This window comes from Podarcis bocagei (genome assembly GCF_964188305.1).
Source record: "Podarcis bocagei genome assembly, chromosome: 11".
Taxonomy (NCBI): domain Eukaryota; kingdom Metazoa; phylum Chordata; class Lepidosauria; order Squamata; family Lacertidae; genus Podarcis; species Podarcis bocagei.
This window is the reverse complement of record NC_138136.1, coordinates 52,062,187-52,077,308: the sequence shown is the minus strand read 5'-3', so window position 1 is coordinate 52,077,308 and position 15,122 is coordinate 52,062,187. Positions and strand designations below refer to the sequence as shown.

The following is a 15,122-nucleotide window of genomic DNA, read 5'->3' as shown; positions in this document are numbered from 1 at the left end:
TTTTTAAAAACAAAAAAAAAAAAAACACCCTTGCATATCTAGAGAAAATGTTCCTGTACTGGTTTCCTGTTTGTAAGCAGTTGCTGGGTTTTGTTTTTGTTTTTTGATGCAGATAAGCATTTATCATTGTAAAACCCCCACCTGCAGTCTGAAGTGGTGTAGTCCATTTTGCAATCTCACAGAATTGGTACCACACGGTTCTGCTGCATGTGTAGCCCTGGCCCTTGTGAGGGGTAGCCAGCTTGCTAGCTAGCTGTATTGGGCCTGGGCAGAATTTCATCCTGTCAGCCAGTTGCCATGGCAGGAGGATAGAAAGCCAGGGGAGGAAATGTTCCAGACACATAGGGATGGCAGCCATTGCATATGCAAATTTGTAACTTTAAAAAATGATTATATTTACATAATTTAATTTAAATGCTGTTTTGAAAGGTACAGAGTTGAATAAATAGAAATTAGTAATTAAGCAATGGCAATATCCTAAACTGTGTTTTGATGTGTGGATATACAATGCCGGGATACGTTACTCATCCCTTTGTATTTTGAGAATTTGTTTTTCTAAGCGCCTTGCTGAGTCACCATGTTCTCAACCGACTGCCACACGTTCTGGAAGTTTCTGTCCAGAAGCCTTGATACAAACTTGATCCATTCAGTTGTAGCATTGCTTCAAAAACAGGGACTAGGCCGTATATTTCCTAAGGGTTTCAGTCCAAGATAGAATTCACATATTTATCTGTATAAGCTATATCTAAATACCAATGCAATTTGCCCTAACCCTGCTTTGAAGCCATTCAAATTAGAACTTTATTAACTACAAACCCTGAAATCTGGGATCCCCTCCAAAATGCTGCCGAAGTTTTGCAGTTCTTTAGCAGGGTTTTGCAGCACAAATCCCAGTTTTTGCAATGCCCTGGACCATGTTGGGTTTTGTGGTAATAGCTATGACCCGCAGTTTAATTACTCAGTTGAGTGGGGGGCACTTCAAAATGCAGGGTTTTCACTGCAAAACTATTGCAAAACTTTGGCACCAGTTTGGAGTAAGTCACATACTGTTGGTTTTTGGAGTCTGTAGAATCAGCCAGCACCTGAGTTCAATCAGCAGTAGATAAATAGGTAGATAGATGCACACATTTCAATCAAAGGTAACTTTTATCCATCTGTAATGACTGCTCATTTCTACGAAGGGACTATGTTTTATCAGCTTTACATGAACTCATGTCGGCTTCCCTCTTGGGCAAGGACTTGTCGTCTGCTCCCTCCCACTTAATGCTTTGTAAAGAACTTAGTTTATTTTAAGTGTAATAATAATTACACTGTGGCAAGGAGTATTATTGTGCTGAGGACTGACTACTCGTGGGGCTGGTGTATGAATGCTGGTATTTATATAATTTTAATCTGCAAAGTGTTTTCGGTTTTTTTAAACTTTCTCTACTGTTTCTGAAGGGATAACCTTGTCAGTCTGTTAGGAACATTGGAAGCTGCCTTATACTGAGTCAGGCCATCGGTCCATTTAACTCAGTATTGCCTACACGGACTGGCAGCAACCCTCCAGGATTTCATACCAAAGCCTCTCTCTCATCCCTACCTGTTATTTTGAACTGTTTTAAATGTTGTGTTTTAATCGTTATACCCTGCCTTGGGACCTTCAGGTTGAAGGGTGGGTAATAAATTGTAATAATATTAGTACCTGGAAATGCTGGAGATTTGAACCTGACACCTTCTGCATGCAAAGCAGATGTTCTGCTCCTGAGTTATGGCTCTATCTGCTGGTTGCAGCAAGAACAACCAAGTGCCACCTTCAAGTTTAACAAATCAGCACGTTTTTTGCCATAATGAGTGTGTTAGTCTTAGGAAGCCACCTTTTGTTGTTTTTACTTTTGTGATGTTTCTCAACAAACCTGTGTGCTGGAACATACCAGTTGCAGCTTCTTGCCATAGAAGAGACAGAACTTTAATCCAGGGTTCTATGTCCCAAATCCTATTTCTATGCCCAGATGGTCACAAGTCCTACATTTACCTTCTTTCTTTTCTTTTTTTACCTTTCCAGGTTTTCATTATCCTGTTCCTTTAGTACAATGGTCTTCAGCTGTTGGGTCAACTGACTGGGTCACAGCCTGAACTATGGTAGTCCACAATAGCAGCACTGCCACAATACAAAAATACAGTAAACAAATTAAGGAATGGGTTCCCAAATACATGTTTTGGGGATAAAAGTAATTCCTGGGTCAGAAAAGGCTGGAGGCTACACCTGAACAGAAGCTTGCAGACAATAGCAGGGCAGGGAATAATGTTTAAGCGAGTAGGAATATTTAAATGCTGGAGAATCGGTGCCAGAAGTAACTTACTGTCTTTTACTGGAATTATTTTTTATTGTTTTCATATAAGCTGCCTTGAGAAGCCTTTGCTCTTAAGGCAGCCTAGAAATATTTGATATAAAGAAATACTATGAATCTGACAGCATCCTCGGCTTCTTGTTGAGCCCGGCTTTGGCTGGGGAGGGCGGGATATAAATAAAAAAATATTATTTATTATTCTACCTACACAGCAAATAAGCACCCACTCCCTGAGGTAGGCATTGACATCCCGGGAAGGAAAAGATTGGACTTTACACCAGCAAATCTTCTCACAAGCAAACGATCAAGAATTAGGTTGTCTTTAAAAAAAAATTAAATAAATTAAACTTCTTAAGGAGGTGTTTCCATTTCTTTTCCTTTCTCACTTTACTCCTCTTCCAGTATGAACAGTATCTGGGACCTGACAGTAGTATGAACAATTGCACACCTGCCCATGATCTTAAAGTCCTCCTTTAATTATGCAGCACAGAACCAGCGAATCAATTAATATGGTATCACCCACATATTGCTTAAGTCTACACCCCACTCCCGCACACAGTCTGACATCAGTTAATTTTGTACATGCTACCCCCAAATTAGTTTTGTCAAGGATGGTCGCTAGTGGCATTGCTAAGTAGCACAAGAAGGTTCCAAAAGAATTAGGGAGGAAACAAAATACCTTTTTAAACCCTGTAATGTTAGGCTTCCGTCTGCTTTTATTGCTGCTGGAAGCTACACCGTTTTGACCCTATAGGCATATAGTGCCTAAAAGCCTACTGTGCATTGCATTAGGGGCACACTACTTTAACTGCAATGGCCCATTAAAGAGATCTACAAAAGGTTCATAAATATTGTTACAAAAGTTGGGCACCACCCCTATTGTCTGCCAAGCAGTAGCAGATTCCAGTGGGTTCCAGGGGCTCATCCAGGGACTCAGCTATACAGCTGCAATTAAAACGTTTTAAGTGCAATATTCAGTGTGACACTAGATGGTGATGGTGAGGCTTATGGAAAATTCAATGTATTTTTTTTTTTTTTTTAAAAAAAGCTTTTAGAAAAGCATTTCCAGAACGGTTTTTATATTTGTGTATATTTCACCCAGGATTTGTGCTCCCTTGGAGAACTGAAGACACAGTGGATTTAAGAAATCTGATTTATTCAATCTGCATGGAGGGAGTCCAGATCAAACAGCATGGTCATCTCAAGCAGGGCTTGTTTCCCACAGCTGTACAGCACTGAAGTCAAAAGGCATTTCTCCTAGCCAGCCTTCAGCCAGCTTTCCCAAGATGGAGGGAGGAGCAAAATGGTACCGGAAACTTACACACTCGTGCGTTTGCTCTAAGCAATGATTTGACTTAGTGTGACAAGTGAGCCATTTTATTTTATTGACTTTTTAAAAAACTAACTGTAAGCTGCCTTCAGGATCTTTGTGTTAAAAAGGTGCCATCTACCCATAGCTGTCAACCTTCCCTTTTTTTGCAGGAAATTCCCTTATTTCAGCGCTGTTTCCCACTGCTATCCCGGATTGTTAGATATCCCGTAGACTGTCTCCGGGACAGGTGAGGCTGCTGATCCCTTATTTTCAAATCTGAAAGTTGACAGCTATGCATCTGCCTATCTATCTATCTATCTATCTATCTATCATCTAACTAATGAATGTTGCTTAGTCCTGCTAAATATTGCAAAAAACCCAAAACAAACTACCTGCCCCTACCACTCCCAACTTGCCCTAACTATTCCATACCTCTTTTCTCTGGTCTTCCCTTAACCCACCTCTCACCTCTATCCAAAACTCCGCTGCCAATATCACCCCCCCCATCATTCAGATCATTTTAATGTGTAGTTTGAATTGTAGTTTATGCATGTAGCAGGGAAGGCTTTAAGAATGGCTTGTAGCTGATGTTCTCTGGAGCTACAGAGATGAATTTGCCTCAGATGACTAAAACATATTTTATTTTATTTTTGTCAGTTTTCCACAGAGGAGCATTTTGTAAAGGAATAAAGCTTCTCCACACACCCCTCCCTAATATATATCAAAATCTGGCCTGGGCTGCTCCCCGATGGAACTGTATGCTCGATTTTAAATAAAAAATGAAATGTCAGCATTTTTAATGCAGTCTTAATGGACAAACACTCTTCCAGCACATTAGGGGGAAATACGTTTGGAAAATATTGATGGAGTAGGATTTTGCTTTGAAATATATATATATAGAGGGATTTTGTCAAAACGTTTATATTAGACCCTGTGGCAAGTTGCCATGCAACTCCGTTGCTCAGCTTATTTAAAGATGCAACTATTAGTTTATTATTATAACAAATATCATATATTACAGCCATTGCTTTTTTCTGGGGGTACGCAGGGGCACGCATACCAGCAAACATTTTGTGAATCTTTGTACGTTTGTACTTTTGTCCATTTACTGTATTTATTTTTCCCAGTTTGAACTGTAAAATGGTGATTTTCTTGAGTCAAAATGAGAGTACTCCTAAACATTTTTTAAGAAAAAAAAGCACTAATTACAGCATTGTCACCAGTGCTGTGACTTTTAGCCAGGGGTCAGCAAACTTTTTCAGCAGGAGGCCGGTCCACTGTCCCTCAGACCTTGTGGGGGGCTGGACTATATTTTGAAAAAGAAAGGAAAAAAGAACAAATTCCTATGCCCCACAAATAACCCAGAGATGCATTTTAAATAAAAGGACACATTCTATTCATGTAAAAACACCAGGCAGGCCCCACAAATAACCCAGAGATGCATTTTGAATACACATTCTACTCATGTAAAAACACACTGATTCCCAGACCGTCTGCAGGCCCGATCCGGCCCCTGGGCCTTCGTTTGCCTATCCATGCTTTTAGCAACCAGGGCCTTCCTGTGCAAGGATGCTCAACTTGTAGTCCAGTTATCAGTTGCTGAGTGAGGAGGGGAGGGTAAAGTTGGCAGATGAGAGAGTGATGGGGTGGCCTTGCTTGCAATACTTCTAAGAACAAGTCCCTTTGCTCTGTGCTGGCTAAATGTTATCATTCCCTTAAAACCACCCTTCTGTATAACATTTCTTCTTTCAAGATAGCGTTTCCATGTGTTCTGAATTTCTGGCTGCTGCAAGTTTGTCAGATCTTTACTATATATATATATATATATATATATATATACCTGATATGAGTGAAACTAGAGCCAAGATAATACCCACCCCCACTTTCTCCCTCCCAAGTATATTGGCATGTGCAGGTAGTTATAGAAAACTATAGGTGGTGATGACAGCTTGACTAGGAGTGCAAAATGTACAATAAAGCAATCACTTCTAAAAAATTTCATCAGGGGACCTTTAATATTTCCTGAAGTGCCAGCATCTGGAAATGGGGGGGGGGGGGAGAGAGAGAGAAATAATAAGAAGGTGGTTTCGTAATTTAGGTTCTGCAACAGTAAAACTGAGTGCAGCTAAACTGCATGCGTAGGGATTTGCAATATTCCGATCAATGACTAATTAACAGTCGGCCGATGTTCTGAAGCTAGAAAACAGATATCTGTTTCATTCTCCATAATATATTCTTTTTTTAAAAAAATAAAAATAGAAGCGTTTGAAAAGTATAGAACTGTTTTTTGTTTTTGTTTTTTTTAAATAAACAGTTGTGGGCCAGGCTAGATGAGCAGGAGATTTGTGATTGGATCACCTGACAATTATTTTTTAAAAGCAGCTGGGGGCGGGTGAGAATGGATTGAGGCCTAAATGGTGGGTGGGGCAGGGGGATTTACCCTTCCCACTATGCCTTTTTTGCAGTCTTAATCTGTGCATTGTACACATAGAAACACAGCTGCCATTTGTACTGCTTGGGGGGGGGGGAATGAATGGATGGGGAGAGATATATTTCTGCTATAAATAAAAATAAAAAAGAGTTATCTGTGCTATATTTCTGCTCTAAATCTCTCAGCACAGATAAATGTTTTTTTATTATTATTTACCATTTGTATTACTTACTTACTTACCGTATTTTTCGCTCTATAACACGCACCTGACCATAACACGCACGTAGTTTCTAGAGGAGGAAAATCCATAGGCATGCCACCCGTAGGCATTCCCTCCATAACACGCACAGACATTTCCCCTTACTTTTTAGGAGGAAAAAAGTGAGTGTTATGGTGCAAAAAATACGGTACTTACTTACTCACTTACTTACTTACTTACTTTCCAATAGGAAATAATTTCCTAATTGCATTAACAGGAGCTTCCCTCTCACTGCCAATAGCAGGTGGGGGTGATGTGGTAGAGCAAAGGATTATGGGTGAAACCCAACTACAGCAAATTCTTCCAGGAGTATAAATCTTAAAATGAATGGGCAAAATGTGAGAATGCAGCACCAAAAATAAGTGCGCCTTTTGGTCTTGCGCGATGACAAGCCCAGCACACAGGACCGAAATGGGACATCCCAGGATGGAATCAGAATCCAGAAGGGCTTCTGCCATTCTGGGATGTCCTGCTTAAGATGGGACAGTCACAAGTGTGTGATATACCTAACTCTGGTTTTTTTAATGGTATATCTATGCACATTCTGTATAGTATTATAGGATGCGTATTTCTTTCTGGTGGTGGCTGAAATGTCCATGATGGTTGACAAGACTTTTGTTAGCCCAAAGATGGAAACAACAGGAGTTACCAACAAAAGAAGAGTAGCAGATGAAGGTGATGGACTTTGCAGAACTGACGAAACTGACGGGAAGAATATGGAACCAGCGAGACCAAGCATTCCTTGGTCCAAGCAAAAGGACTGGAACAAATTTGTATTATATTTGAAAGACAACTGTAAGCAATTAACATCATTAGCAGCGTTATCTGAAGATCTGTAAGATGAAATTGCTACCTATTCAGGTTGAGTAATATAATATTTCAGGTAACGATACAACAAGGATAGGAAACCAACCGAAATGTAAAGATGTAAAGTTTAATTTTGTAAACCATCAGACGGGAGGGAGGGAAGTCGGCTCAGTTGAGCCAAAGAGATAAAATAAGAGGGTACGTTGTTACATAATACGATTACATGTAAAACGAATAAAAATCATTTATAAAAAAGAAAAGGAAAGACCATGATGGTCATAGCAACAAATAAAACTGAATCGATATAACACCTGTTATAAAATGGCTGCACTGCTTGCCAGATCGTTTCCAGGTTCTAAATGACTCAGGCCCCACATGCCTGAAAGACAGACTCCTTCCAGACAGACCCTTCCTCTTGATAATTCATTATCATTATGGTGAGGGTGGCCCAGGAGACGCCATTCTCTGTGGCAAGCCCTAAACTGTGGAACTTTCTCACCACAGTGGTGTGTCCAGTACCTTCATTATGCAGCTTCTTTTTTAAAAAAAATTAATTCAAAATTATAACAAGACATATTATCTAAAAACATATCATCCTTGGTTTCCACCCCCCCCCCATTTTTCCTCTCTCCCCCCCAACGCCCCCCCACCCCCCGACTTCCCTCAGTTCCAGTCTTTGGTTTCTCTAAGAATGCTGTTTTCTGCATGTTACCAAGTTGTATAGATCCTCAAACTATTTAGCGGATTATTATCAACAAAATGTTTGTGAATGTTTATTCAAAACCTGCCAAGGAGTCCAGTTTGCTTTGTTGCGTCTTCAGATATTTTGTAAAGGGTTCCCATTCATCCTTAAAGTCACTGTTAAGTTGTGGGCGAACATATCAGACGACACAGCGATTCTTCCAAAGCAGCTCTTTATTTGTAAGCTGGAACAGAACTAAGCTGAGGAGCTCAGTCAGCCTGCTTATATAGAGCTCCAGAACAATGTAACTGTTGCCATTTTCTAAAACTATCCAATCACGGAACGTCACTTTTTGATCCTTCATTTGCATACAAACTATCCAATCACTGAACGTCATTTTTCGATCCTTCATTTGCATAACTATCTACAGTATCCCCCTGCTGGCCCAGGGTGAGAACTTCAGTACATAACACCCCTCCCCACCGAGATAAGGCGTTAGTTACAATCGTAATGGTTTCCTTATATACAGCACCACACGTAATGGTTCAATTAGGCACAAAAGCATATCGGTTACATTTCACATACTTAGACCAACAGTGATACATGTCCAACAACATAGTCCTTTAAATAAGTTGGGCGCTTGGAAACTCTGCCAGACTGCCGGGGACTGGTAGCCAAGTCCGGGGAGCCACACAGTTCTTGCTGAGGCTATGGTGCAACCCTAGGTGGCGTTGAAACCAAATCCCCTGGATCCGCTGCTATGGGTGGAGCCTCCACAAGTGGAGTGGTCTGAGCCTGTGGTAAGTCTGGCAGACCCTCTGAAGTGGCTTGGTTCGGCTCCACACTGGCAGTTTGCGAAGGAGGTGTAGGTGGAGCCTCGCCATCTGTAAGTGTCTGTTCCAGAGCCACGAATGCAGTTGGGGGCACCACGGTAGTGTCCAAGACCCCAACCCTGCGCCTAAGCTGGTCTATGTGCCGGCGCCACAAGCGTCCATCTTCGAGTGCCACCTGGTACGAGCGAGGTCCAGTGACTCCCACTACTGTGGCTGGCACCCAAGGAATGTCCCCCACTTAGTTCCGGGCATAGACCTGGTTTCCTGGAACAAATGACCGTGGCGCGTTGGCACAGCCTGAGGGTTCAGCCACGGCAAAGTCCGGGTGCAGCCGGACGAGCGGTGACCTGAGGCGGCGGCCCATAAGCAGTTCAGCAGGACTCCGGCCTGTGGCCACATGTGTTGCACGAACAAGTATTCGGCGGCCCGCTCATGCCAGTCTCCCTGGTCCAGGCGCGCCAGTGCCTCTTTTGCCGAGCGCACCATTCTCTCCACTTGCCCGTTGCTGGATGGATGAAATGGTGCCGTTAGGGCATGGCGGATGCCCAGTCCCAAAAGATACCGCTCAAAAGTGCCTGACGTGAACTGCGGTTCGTTGTCGGAGACAAGGACATCAGGACACCCTTGCGTTGCAATCAGGCCTCGCAGCACCCAGATGACGGCCTCGGTAGTGGTGGAGGACATCAGGGCCACCTCCAGCCATTTGGAATAGGCGTCCACCACTACCATAAAGGTCCGGCTGTGAAAGGGGCCGGCCAGATCGATGTGCACCCTCAACCAGGGTGTCTTGGGCATCTCCCAGGTGTGTCCCTTAGCTGCCAGTGGTGCAGGCCTCGATTCTTGGCACGCTTGACAGGCGGACACCCAGGCAGTGATGGCATCATCCATGTTAGGCTACCAGACGTAACACCAAGCCAACGCCTTCATTTTGATGATTCCCGGGTGGCCAGCATGCAGAGCCTCCAGGACGCGTTGACGGAGTCTTTGGGGAATCACTACGCGGTCTCCCCACAGCAGACAGCCGCGATGAGCCGAGAGTTCATGTTGTCTGGTTTCGAACGGTTGGAACTCCGATGCAAAAGGCCATTGTGGCCACCCCCTCCACACCCAGTGGAGCACACGGCTGATGGTGCGATCCTGGGCAGATGCGGAGGCCACAGTTGCAGCCGATACAGGTGCTGCCGGAAGATCCTCAATTAGGAGGAGCGATGAAGCTGGAGCCGGATCTTCCACAAGCGCTGGAAGAGGGCAACGGCTGAGGGCGTCGGCATAGCCCATCGATTTCCCCGAGCGATGGACGAGCCGGTAGTGGTAGGCAGCCAGGAAAACAGTCCATCGCAGCATGCGCGGCGAGTGGACTGGTGGAGTTGGACGATCACCGGCGAGGAGGCCCAGGAGCGGCTTGTGGTCAGTGATGAAGTCAAAAGTCCTGCCGTAGAGGTATTCATGGAACCTCTTCACTCCAGCCACAAGTGCCAGTGCCTCTTTGTCGAGCTGGCTGTAATTCCGTTCAGTCAGAGATCGCGTACTGGAAAAGTAGGCGAGCAGTGCTTCTCTTCTGTCTGGAAAACGGTGACTAAGGACAGCGCCGATGCCAAAAGGTGAGGTGTCGCAGGCAAGGACCAGCGGCCTGGTTTCACTGTACTGTACCAGCACACTGTCCGATGAAAGGAGAGCCTTGACCGCGTTGAAGGCGGCCGTCTCCCGATGACCCCAAGACCAAGGCGTCTTTGTGCTGAGGAGATGGTGAAGAGGCTCAGCCACCATGGCTTTGTGGGGCAGGAACATGTTATAAAAGTTCAGCAGCCCCAGGAACGCCTGCAACTCTGTCTTGTTCTTTGGGATGTGGGCCTGCTAGATAGCACGGATCTTGGATGTGGTCGGGTGAAGGCCAGAGGCGTCGATAAGATTGCCCAGGAACTCCACCTGTGGAACAGCGATCTGGCACTTCTCCCTCTTTACCTTGAGCCTGGCCTCTTGGAACCTGGTCAGCACGGCACGGAGGCGCTCAAACAGCTGCTGGTGTGAGTTTGCGGACACCAAGATATCATCAAAATATGATACCATGCCCGGAAGCCCTTGCAGAAGACGCTACATAAGGCTTTGGAAGATGCCAGGAGCCACACTCACCCCAAACTGCAACCAGCAGCAACGGAATGCCCCTCGGTGGGTGACGATCGTCTGGGCTTCAGCAGTGGCATCATCGACGGGCAGTTGTTGATAGGCTTGGGCAAGGTCCAGCTTAGCGAAGACCTTACCCTCACCCAGGGAATGCAGCAGGTGTTGGACAACAGGAACCGGATAAGCGTGCTGCTGAAGTGCCTTGTTGATCGTGCACTTGTAGTCAGCGCAGATTCTCACCGACCCGTCTGGCTTGACAGGCGTGACAATGGGGGTTTCCCACTTGGCGTGGTCAACCGGCTCCAAAACTCCTTGGGCGATCAGCTTGTCCAGTTGTTCGTCCACCTTAGCCTTGAGAGCAAAGGGAACCCGGCGTGGCTTTAGCTTAATGGGGGCGACTTGTGGATCAAGGCTAAAGGAAATGGGTGTACCTGTATATTGCCCCAAAGTGCCGTCAAAAACCTCGGCAAAGTCTTTGACCAGACCCTCAGTCTCTGCGTTAGAGATGCAGTTGATGCCGGTGACTTCCAGGCCGAGGGCATCAAACCAGTCTAGCCCTAGGAGGCTTAGCCGCTGACCTTCGACCACCACCAGTCGGAGCAGGCCCGAAAAATCCTTGAAGGCGATCTGGAACCGGCCAACGCCTACCACGGGGATGTCGTTTCCCTGGTAGTCTCTCAGGTGTACGCGGTGAGAGTCGAGTTGCTTTTGGACACTCTGGGTACCAGTCTTTTGATGGTGCTCCAAGACACGATGGACAGGGCAGACCCGGTGTCGATCCCCATGTCACATGGAGCTCCTTCAATGAGCACCGTGACGTTCAGCTTGCGTCGCATAGGCAAGTCGGTTTGGCCAATCGTGGTTCCAGACGGGCAGCGGCAGTTGGTGAGAGCGAAACAGCTTTCCTTGGCAGACTGGAGTGAAGACTTGGACTTGCGAGTTGGTGAAGGGGGGGTGTCAGACGGAGCCGATCGGCAGACCTTAGTGATGTGGCCCCTTCTGGAACACGTCCGACAGATGGCGTCTCTGAATCGACACTTGGCACGGGAATGGTTTCCTCTGCAGCCGGCACATTCCAGTTGGCCCTTGGACTTCTGTTGGAACTTCCTGCGCTCCCGCTTTGTCTGGTGCACGTCATCGTCTTCACTGGAGGATGCCTCATCACTGCTGGCCTCTTCGTGATGCACTGGAATTGGCTTCCTAGCAAGACGCGGGCTGCTGGACTTGCGGATCTCCTGGGCAGCAGCTTCTGAGGCCACAGTCTCCTCAATGGTTTTCTGTAGCGTGAGGTCTGGCTTGGCGAGGAGACGCCGTTGCAGATGGATGTCCCAGACCCCACAGACGATTTGATCCATCAGGGCATCGTCTAAGTCTCAGAACTTGCAGTGCATTGCAGCCTGTCGCAGGGCGGTGGTGTAGTTGTTGATTAACTCCCCCTCTGCCTGGTTCCGGTGGTAGAACGCATGGCGGGCAGCAATCTTGGACAGCTTTGGCGCGTAGTGGTTGCGGAGCTTCTCTTGGATCGTGTCCCATGGTGTTGCCTGGACTGCTTCAGGCGCTAACCATTAACACATAGTTGTGGTGAATCCCCGGAATCTCCAGAGATTATATGAGAAGACTTCATTGTATGTGTGTCCCATTTATGATCAAGATTGCACCCTCTGAACAGTGTCAGAAAAAGACCTCTGGGCCACATCATGCTCACAGTGACTCTGTGACTGTGGACATTGGGTAATAACAGAGTAGAGTCCTCAGGGGACTTGGATGAAGTACTTAATATAAATGTTCTGGGGAAGGATATTTCAGAGTGCCATGCCCATTATGTCAATGTGGCGATCACACAGGGTCCCCGGACCTTTAACGGTCTATTGATCCCTGTGCCACCACTGTGCTCCCTTCCCTGCTGCCACCAACCAGTTACTCTCTGGTAAAACACTGAGACCAGTCAGTTGTTAAAAGTGAACCAAAAAAACCCAAGTTTATTTTACAAATATTAACAAGTTTATGGTTTCTCAGATAATATTCCTGTCAGTATCTTAACTTTAGTTTCTTTACCAGCCTATACCTTCCTATTACAGTGGTACCTCTGGTTACGTACTTAATTCGTTCCGGAGGTCCGTACTTAACCTGAAACTGTTCTTAACCTGAAGCACCACTTTAGCTAATGGGGCCTCCTGCTGCCGCCGGAGCACGATTTCTGTTCTCATCCTGAAGCAAAGTTCTTAACCCAAGGTAATATTTCTGGGTTAACGGAGTCTGTAGCCTGAAGTGTATGTAACCCGAGGTACCACTGTACCTTCTGACTGATTATCTCAACTGTTTGACTCCTCTTAACAAATTCTCTCACTCTCTCCCACCAACCTACAGACTTATCTTCTCTGGCCCTAGGCCAACCTACAGACTTATCTTCTCTGTCTCTTCTAACTCCAGACTGTCTTCTCAACAACTCCCTCAAAAAAACTCTGTGCTTAAATCTTATACAGTGGTACCTCGGGTTACATATGCTTCATATGCTGCGGCAGCGGGAGGCCCCATTAGCTAAAGTGGTGCTTCAGGTTAAGAACAGTTTCAGGTTAAGAACGGACCTCCGGAACAAATTAAGTACTTAACCCGAGGTGCCACTGTACACAGTTAACTCTGCCCCCTGGGTTCCCATTGGTTAGTCATTTTACAATTAGTTAACCCTTTCCCTATGAACCCAGTATGATGTCACACACATAGAAGGGCAAACGCCACAGTCAATGACTTCTTGATTTAAAATCTGCAGGCCACTAAAGATCTGATTCTGTCTTTGTTTGCTGTTACTCTCACACACAGCACTACCACACAAGGGTACAGGCAGATACAATGCTTCCTCGTAGCTTTGCTTACTCACTCATATACCCTGCCAATGGTAGCAGCTGTCCAATGAGTCATGGCGAAACTACTCATAAGGTTCAGCCCCGGGACCTATTTTCAATGGTAGAGGTTGTTTCTGGAGCATGCCCCTTCTCAAAAGAATGTAAGAGCGGCCCTGCGGGACTGGTCCAAAAAGAGTCCATCAAGTCTTTCATTTTGTTTGCAACACTGGCCCACCAGATGTTCCTAGAGAGCGTCCAAGCTAGTCCTTCTCTATTTCTTTCCAATATTTGATATTTACTGGCACAGTGAGTTTCCATTTAGTTGCCATGGCAACTTCTTCCAAAGAGGAAGCAGAGTTCAGTATGTCTACCTACTAACCTAATGGCTTGAGCTCAGAATTCTCCATAAACTTACCTTATTTCCCCTCGTTTATTTGTAATTATGATGCAAGTTATGATCATAAACTATTTTAGAAGCGGCCTAAGCCTGTGGCCATCGCTGCTTCTATGGCCAGTGAGTTCACACACCGCCCCCATTTTCTACATATGCAAGAATATAATGCCCTGCAAATGGGTCTCCAAATTTCCTTGAGTTTTGTATTGTATATCTAGGGCACTTTTAGTAGCTAGTAAAATAAGAAAGCCACTTTATATTCAGATAACCAATGTCCAGCCTCAGGTGTATTTCAGAAGACAGCTTTCAGGACCAATTTGTATGCCTTTCTTGTTGCAGATTTTTAGAAGTGCTGTATGTAAGATAAAAAATGGTTTGACCATTTATTTATAGAAAATAAGTTGTATCCTAAAGGAGGATAAAGGGGGTTGGACTAGATGACCCTTTGGGTCCCTTCCAACTCCACAATTCTTTGAAAGTTGAAAAATGCAATTTCCACCTGTATTTTCTTTCTCTCTCTTTACATTAAGCTATAGTATAAATGCTAATTCATTCTAGAAAACATCATTGGTGGGGAGATAATCTAGAAATGTGTTTAGTTTAATTCTCATCCCCACCTCACTTGTGTTTGCACCTTGTTCACATCCCAAGACCTAAAAATCTGATAATCATCTGCAGGAAGTTCAGAATACTGTACAAGACGAAGCAGAGTCTTGGCCCCTTCCATACAGTGACCTGACCCACTAATCACATGAAAGTCGTTAAACTTATAGTTTATCTCTTGTCTGTTATCATGATATTCCCTTTGCTAATTGATTTTGTATTTTGAATGCGAAATCATTCCTAAAACTGAGTACGCTTTGTCCTGAACTATTTTTTTATTACATTTGAAAATGTAGTAAATTTTTTTAATCCTCTGGAAGAAAGGTATTGTACAGCCTAGTGCCACATGAAAGCAGTTGTAATAATGTTTCCTGCAATATTTGTCCAGGGCTGTTAAAGGATCCCAAGCAGATTTTCTGACTGGGTACTTAGAATGAAACTAAGAATCCCCCCCACAAAAAAAATATAATCCATGTTACAGAGAATTCAAGGTCACACATTTCTTTACCC

General features: G+C 44.8%; 1 long non-coding RNA gene across 5 annotated transcripts; it reads left to right on the top strand.

Moving 5' to 3' along the window:
• Positions 1-147: 147 nt before the first annotated feature.
• LOC308597404 lies at positions 148-7,658 on the top strand. Of its 5 annotated transcripts, XR_014012942.1 has the most exons (4): positions 148-429; positions 2,045-2,121; positions 2,543-3,697; positions 6,523-7,658. It is a non-coding gene; the product is annotated as an uncharacterized lncRNA (long non-coding RNA). The 5 variants fall into 5 exon arrangements; XR_014012943.1 differs by having other exon boundaries at positions 148-2,121; positions 3,433-3,697; XR_014012944.1 differs by having other exon boundaries at positions 148-2,121; positions 6,885-7,658.
• Positions 7,659-15,122: the final 7,464 nt, after the last annotated feature.